The sequence below is a fragment of the Loxodonta africana genome, chromosome 3, assembly GCF_030014295.1.
Source record: "Loxodonta africana isolate mLoxAfr1 chromosome 3, mLoxAfr1.hap2, whole genome shotgun sequence".
NCBI lineage: Eukaryota > Metazoa > Chordata > Mammalia > Proboscidea > Elephantidae > Loxodonta > Loxodonta africana.
Genome location: NC_087344.1, coordinates 161,948,485 through 161,956,847, shown reverse-complemented (window position 1 = coordinate 161,956,847; position 8,363 = coordinate 161,948,485).

Here is an 8,363-nt window from a genome sequence, read left to right as displayed (position 1 = left end):
GTGGTAAATGGTATTATGGGGAAAAAAAGTTACATGGTTGTCTTAGTTATGTTGTGCTGCTTTATCAGAAATACCACAAATGGGTGGCTTTAATAAACAGAAATTTATTTTCTCACAGTTTAGGAGGCTAGAAGTCCAAATTCAAGGTGCCAGCTCTAGAGGAAGCCTTTCTCTGTTGGCTCTGAAGGAAGGTCCTTGTCTCTTTTAGCTTCTGCTCCTGGGCAATCTTCATGTGGCTTGGCATCTCTCTTCCTCCATGTCTGCTTACTTGCTTGCTTGTTAAACCCCTTTTATATCTCAAAAGAGGTTGACTCAAGACACACCCTACACTAATCCTGCTTCATTAACATAGACATCCCATTCCCAAATGGGTTTATAACCACAGGCATAGAGGTTAGAATTTACAACACATATTTTGGGGACACACAAATTCAATCCAGAACAATGGTCAAATTACTTTGGGAAATGTTGGGTTAAACACAGAGAGACTTCATCATAGCATTTTATTGCCATTCTCAGAGCATCAAATTGTGTTAATATGCATCTCCCAGAGGGGACAATTATGGGCAGAATTTCCCAGACTTACTTGATCACATAACAACTTCCTTATGTGGTAATGTTTTAAGCAACACTGGGGAAGGGGGGAAAGATATTATGGTGGTGGTAGGCAGGAAGGGGTAGGCTTATGAGAACATTTCGAGTCGACCTTAAAAGCTAGCAGCCACCTAGTCTATATTCCTGAGTAATTGGCCTTGACTGCAACTCTCTAAGGAGGGCTTGTGTGTGTGTATGAAAGATAGGGAGGGAGAAAGAAAGAGAGCACGTGTGTGTTTGTGAGTGTGCGTATGAGAAACCACGTGTTTGTGTGTGTTCATGCACCCACACATGACGGCACAATTTCTATCAGCTCAAAGGCAAGGACCAGATTGATTTTTATTGCTTAGCTCATAAGGCCTCTGATTCGTTAATATTTGCTCAGGTGTCTTTGGGGACTCCCTGTTAAAGAAGGCATAGCCTGCCTCACACTCCTCTAGCTGGTTGGAGGCTGGGAAGTGTGGGGTATGGAGCATATTATCATTCTTAAAACTCTAGGAAGAAGAAAAGGAAAGTTAAGAGGATACTGACGCCCTTGCTCCTGGTCCCGACTTCTGGACTTCTGCGGGGCTAGGGGAGGCTTTCTCCCTTTGGCCCGCCCAACACCTTGAGGACATGTTGGAGGAAGCTTTGCTGCGAATTTCTCTCAAATTGACACCCTCTGTTTATTTTTACACTCCTAATTACCCTTTCAACTCACACCATGGTTTATTTTTAGAGGTTTCCCATCCACCTCATTAACAGCTCGTAAAAGCTCCTGTCTCATATTTCTACCATTTATACCCTTAATTAAACACAGTGGCCTTTGTTATCGAAGAATACCGTCCTTGTTAGAATTTAAATGGCATGACTTGCAGCTCTTGCCTAACTGATTTTTAAATATTCCTTCCCCTTCCTCCAACCCTTTTGTTTGCCGTAGGGTTGTCTATAGCCCTGTCTCCCCAGGATTCTCTGTTCTTTTTTGGTTATTCTTTTCGTAATCAAGAGGAAGATGGCTTGGGATTCTGGCTGCTTTATTTTGTGTTTTGGTTCTGTTTTGTTGATTTTTTTGGCATCCTTGGCTTGCTTCCTCCACCCCAACCCAGAGTTACAAGGGAAGAGGTTTTTTATGGATTGAATTGTGTCCCCCAAAAATGTGTGTCAACTTGGCTAGGCCATGATTCCCAGTATTGTGTGGTTGTCATCTACTTTGTAATCTGATATAATTATCCTACATGTTGTAAATCCTAACCTCTATGACATTAACAGGGCAGGATTAGAGGCAGTTGTGTTAATGAGGCAGGACGCAATCTACAAGATTAGGTTGTATCTTGACTCAATCTCTTTTGCTATATGTAACAGAGAAGTGAGCAGAGAGGAGAGGGACCTCATACCACCAAGAAAGAAGAGCTGGAAGCAGAGCATGTCCTTTGGACCTGGGGTCCCTGCACTGAGAATCTCCTAGACCAGGGGAAGATTGATGATAAGGGCTTTCCTGCAGAGCCGAAAGAGAGAGACAACCTTGCCCTGGAGCTGGCACCCTTAGTTTGGACTTCTAGCCTCCTAGACTGTGAGAGAATAAATTTCTGTTTGTTAAAGCCATCCACTTGTGGTATTTCTGTTATAGCAGCACTAGATAACTAAGACAAGGTTGATTGGGATTTTTTAAAGCTTTGCCCTACAATATGGGAACAGAACAGCACTGCTTAATTAAATGCACATCAGGACTCAGATCCCTGATCTTACACCTGCTGGTCCTCCCACCTCATCAGAAACCGCTGCCTAATTACCTTTCCCTGCTGGCGCAGTTTATATTTAAGGCTTCTTAGTGGGACTGGACAAAATATTGAAAAAATCCATCAGAGGCACTAGACACCCCCTGCCCCTACCCAGCAGAGGAGAAGGCTGGCGAGGGGCAGAAGCAGCTCTTTCAATCTGGTGACATTTGGTGGCATGGGCCCAGGTTTTTAGAGCAGAAAGGAAGAGACAAGTTCTGTTTTTGTTGTTGTGTGCTGTCAGGTGGACTCCCACTCATAGCTATCCTATGGGGCAGACTAGAACTGTCCCATAGGGTTTCCTAGGCTGTAATATTCACGGAAGGAGATCTCCAGGCCTTTTCTCCTGTACAGTTGCTGGTGGATTCAAACTGACAACCTCCCAGTTAGCAGCTGAGTACTTAACCTTTGAGTCACCAGGGCTCTTCCCCCAATGGCCCTGGGCAATGTATGGCAGCCTGCACTTTGGCCAGGGCAGGGAAATCAGCCAGTGGTCTGTCTATTGTGGCCTGGGAGAACATTCCAGGACAAGGGAACAGCTTAGCAAAGTCATGGGAAAGTAGAAATGCATGGGTGTTTAGGAAATGTAGTCTGTGTGGAGAGAGGATGTGAAAATGTGGGGCCAAATAGCAGCAGGATTTGAATGCCACGGGAAGGAACCTGAAGGAATGGGGGGCCCTAGGAGAACTGGCATCCGACCTTTGTTTCAGAAAGGTAGCTAACTGGGTCCATGCGAAGGTAGCTTGGATCCTTTCTCTACCAGGAAACCCCTTTCGTTTATTTCTCCCCACAGACGTCACAGTTAGACTTCAGCTATTTAACAAATTACATTCATTACTAGCTCACGAGGCTTTGTTAAGGTGAATGCATAGTTTCCAGTAGTTCTTTTAAATACTGAAGACCCCTGGAGAGTGCCAGGTTGGGAACCAAGGGGGAAGACGAGTAAGAGAGCAGTCATCTGGGCCAGAAATGATGAGTCCTGAACTAAGGCCGGGGTCAGTTTTGGAGAGGAGATGACAGGGATGAGACATTCTGTGGGTGGAATGGACAAAACTTGGTGACTGCCTAGATGTGGGGGCTGAAGAGAGGGAGGAATCAAAGATGATTCAGAGGCTCTGGGCCTGGGGACAAGAACATTAATGGTGCCGTAACCAAGAGAGTGGACTTAGGAGGACTTATGGTCTGGAGGGAGGAGAGTCAGTGAAGAGTAGGATGCTCTGAGTTTGAAGCCCCTGTGGCCATCTATAGGAGACCCTGGGTGGTGCAAATGATTAATATACTTGGCTGCTAACCAAAAGATTGGGGTTAAAAAAAGTCCACCCAAAGGGGCCTTGGAAGAATGGCCTGGAATCTACTTCCAAAAAATCAGCCACTGAAAACCCTGTGGAGTACAGTTTTACTCTGACACACACCGGGTCACCATGAATTGGAGTTGACTTGATGGCAACTGGTTTGGTTTTTTTGGTAGCTGTCTTAGTTATCTAGTGCTGCTATAACAGAAATACCACAAGTGAATGGTTTTAACAAATTTATTTTCTCACAGTTTAACAGGCTAGAAGTCCCAGTTAAGGGTGCCAGCTCTAAGGGAAGGCTTTCTCTCTCTGTTGGCTCTAGAGGAAGGTCCTTGTCTTTTCAGCTTCTGTTTACTGGTTCCTTGGAGATCTCCATGTGTCTTGGCATCTATCTTCCCCCATCTCTGCTCAGTCGCTTGCTTGTTTAACCTATCTCAAAAGAGATTGACTCAAGACACATGCTACCCTAATCCTGCTTCGTTAACATAACAAAGACAACGCATTCCCTAATGGGATTATAACCACAGGCATAGAGGTTAGGATTTACAACACATATTTTGGGGGGACACAATTCAATCTGTAACAGTAGCTGTGTACATGGAGTTCTCCCACAGGGTGTTGGGAGCTTGGGAGAGCATTTCAAGACAGTTTCTCACAGGTAGAGAAACTGAGGCTCACTTAACCTCCCATCCTTAGACTCTGTGGATAGGACTAGTGGATAAGACTAGTACCCTCCCAGGTATCTATCTACCTTCTCTCTTCTTACCTCCTGTTCCAATCAGTCCCAATTGTATATTCTGTACTTCCTAAAATTCTCCTGTACTGGTGCCTCAGAGCCTGGGCAATTCTTGTTGACTATAAGAAGAAGAAGATTGGGTTAGGAAGAGGGTGTGTGGAGGGCCCAGGAAGAGGTGCCCAGGGCAGCACTCCATCCTGTCTCCTGCTCCTGCTTGTCCCCGGTTTGAGGTCGGCCAGGTTGAGAGCAGATGCTCTCAGTCATTATCAACCTGTGTCTGCTGTTGCTCTGTGGAGACAGAGGCAGGGATGTGGTACCGGGAAGCAGATGGCTCATCCTGCTGTAGTGGGGACTGAACTGCAATAGCATTGGTGGGGGGTGACCTTCAGGGCACTGGACAGAGTTTCCAGAATGGATGCCTTCGCTGCTAACAGCCCCTCCCGTTCCAGTCAACAGCACATTGCTCGTGGAGCTGCTAGGTGGATGCCCAGGTATTCTCGGGGGAAATAATCCCACCCCAAGGCTCTCCATGGAGTCCCTGGGTGGTACAAATGTTTAACACACTCAGCTGCTAACTGAAAGGTTGAAGGTTCAAGTCCATCCAGAACATCCTTGGAAGAAAGCTCTGCCAATCTACTTCCAGAAATATCAATGGAGCACAGTTGTACTCGGACGCACATGGGGTTGTCATGAGTCAGAGTCGACTTAAGAGCAACCGGGTTATTTTTTATTTAAGACTGTCTATGCACAGATTGGGATAGACACAATTCCTGCTATGTAGAATTCAGAATACAATCACCCTGTGATCTGAAACCATGTCAGGGCCTTCTCTACTTACGAAAATTGTCCCACCAAGGCCCCAAAACCAAACTAGTTACTGTCAAGTCGATTCTGACTTGTGGTGACCCTATGTGTGCGGGGTAGAACTGTGCTCTGTAGGGTTTTCAATGGCTGGTGTTTCAGAAGTAGATCACCAGGCCTTTCTTCCAAGGTACCGCTGGTGGATTAAAACTGCCAACCTTTCAGCTAGTAGTTGAGCACTTAACCATTTGCACCATCCAGGGACTCTCCCACCAAAGTAAAGCCTCGGTAAAGCCAAATCTCTAATTCTGGGACCAAATATTTTCAGTGTATGGACCTGGACTTGACCGTGCATCAGAATCATCTGCCAAGTTGTTGAAACACAGATTCCTGGGCTCCAATCCAGATGTAGTGCCTAAGAATCTCTGCAGGTAGGAATTTACATTTTCAACAAGCTTTCCAGATGGTTCAAATGCACAGTAAGTTTGAGAGCCACTGTGGGAGATGGCCCTCACCAATACACTTGGTTCTCTAGAGACTGCTTTCTGAACCCGACGTTTGGTATCGTGAACCTGGGCTCTTGCCTCTGGTCTTGGCTCCTGTGTCCTCCTCAGCCCTGGCAGTAGATGGCACCCTCTTTGGCCAACTCACCACGATGGCCATCTGTATACACAGGGCAGTGGGAGAGAGCCAGACAGTAAAAAGGGCCCTACCATGATCGCTGGGGGAAGACACAGTGCATGCATGAAAAGAAAAATAACAAGACAAGGCAGCGCACCCCAGCATCTAATCAGGAAGTGTGCCTCAATAGCCTGATTCAGGAATACGGGGAGGGTGATTCCTCTCCCCTGCAGGGGTCTGGGAAGGCTTTTCCAGGGGAGGAGGCTTGAGTTGGGCCCTTGAAAATGGATAGGATTTAGGTTTCCCAGGGGGTGGGGAGGGCTTCCCGGAGGTAGAGAATCCGCATAAGTGAAGCAGAGTGGGAGAAGTGGCAATAGTAATAGGGGTAGAGATGTACGGGAGAGCCCAGTACTGGGGTGTCTTGAATGCTAAACTAATGCATAGCCAGTTTCATATGAGGGGAAAGCCCTTGGTAATTTTTAAAGCTCTATGAAAGCATTCATTATTCTTTTACCCCCCCCCCCAACACCGTGGGCAAAAGGAGAGGAAGTACCACTGTTTGAGTAATGGTAGTATGCATACGAAAGATATTAAAACAAAACGAAACAAAAAACCAAACCCGTTGCCATGGAGTCGATTCTGACTCATAGCAACCCTATAGGGCAGAGTAGAACTGCTCCATAGGGTTTCCGAGGAGCAGCTGGTGGATTCAAACTGCTGACCTTTTGGTTAGCAGCCGAGCTCTTGACCAAAGGTATTAGGTTGATTAAACTACCAGGGAAGTGGAGAACAGCTTTTTAGGGGTTGCAAGGTAGTTTGTTCAGGGGCCAAGTCTGATTTGCCCAGCACATTTTTTTTTTTTTTTAATTTTAATATCTTTAAATTGCTTTCAACTTTTTACAGGTGTACGATTTATTGACAGCAATTACAATAATTGGCTGTGCGACCCTACCCTTAATGCAATTTTTTGAATGTCTTTAGGTAATTTGCATCTCCGGTTCCCATAGTCTGCACTCTACTTTTGTTTTACAGTCTCACATGTTTATGCTCCCTGCTTGGCCTCTGAAAGTATTAGAATTTCCAACTTCTGGATTGGCATAGAGGAGGGTGACCAGCAGATATTCCAAGTGGGGGAGACTACAGCAGTAGTCCAGGAGGAAAATGGGTGGTACAAGTGGTTAAGTGCTCAGCAACCATCCAAAAGGTTGGTGGTTCAAATCTACCCAGAGGTGCCTCAGAAGAAAAGCCTGGCAATCTACTTCTGGAAAATCAGTCATTGAAAATCCTGTGGAACATGGTTCTACTCTGACACACATGGGGTTGCTGTGAGTCGGAATTGAATAGATGGTGACTGGTTTGGTTTTTTTGTTTGGTTTTAGACCAAGAAAGGAGTGGTTATATAAGAAGACAAAGCAAAAGAAGAATAAATAAATGTGACATATTGAGGGAGAGAGGGGAGTCAGGGAGTAAGCCCATGGAACAATGACACTGAAGCTCACAGATGGCTGAGGGAGCTGGCTCTGAGAAAATACCACTTTTGGATGTGTTGGGTTTAGGTTGCTGCAGGAGGTCAAAGGGCCTTGCCTACCAGCAGTTGGCAACTTGGGCCTGGTGCACAGGAGAGCAATGGCAGCTGGTGGCATGAACCAGCATCAGCAGTGAGGTGGGGGGTGATGTGGTGCTGGTGGTGGTAGGTGAGATTGTCCAGGAGAGGATGGAAAACTAGGGAGAGGCCAAAGATGGGTGTTGGGGCCTTCTCACTTCTAGGAGCAATAGTGTAAGAGTTGGGATTCAGCAAAAGTGGATCCAGTGAGGACTAATCCAAAAGCTAAGAAGTTTCCTGAATGCAACCAAACACCTCAAGGGACAGAGTAGCAGGGGTGGGGGTCTGAGGACCATGGTTTCAGGGGACATCTAGGTCAATTGGCATAACAAAGTGTATTAAAACGTTCTGCACCCCATTTTGGTGAGTAGCGTCTGGGGTCTTAAAAGCTAGCAAGTGGCCATCTAAGATGCATCAATTGGTCTCAACCCACCTAGAGCAAAGGAGAATGAAGAACACCAGAGATACAAGGAAAATATGAGCCCAAGAGAAAGAAAGGAATACATAAACCAGAGACCCCATCAGCCTGAGACCAGAAGAGCAAGATGGTGCCTGGCTACCACCAATGACTGCCCTGTCAGGGAACACAACAGAGAATCCCTGATGGAGCAGGAGAAAAGTGGGATGTAGAACTCAAATTCTAGTAAAAAGACCAGACTTAATGGTCTGACTGAGCCTGGAGGGACCCTAGAGATCATGGCCCCCGAACTCTCTGCTCGCCCAAAACTAAAACAATACCCGAAGCCAACTCTTCGGACAAAGATTAGACTGGACTATAAGACATAAAATAATACTGGTGAGGAGTGTGCTTCTTAGCTCAAGTAGACACATGAGACTATGTGGGTAACTCCTGTCTAGAGATGAGATGAGAAGGCAGAGGGGGACAGGAGCTGGTTGAACGGACACGGCAAATACAGGGTGGAGAGGAGTGTGCTATCACATTGTAGGGAGAGCAACTAGGG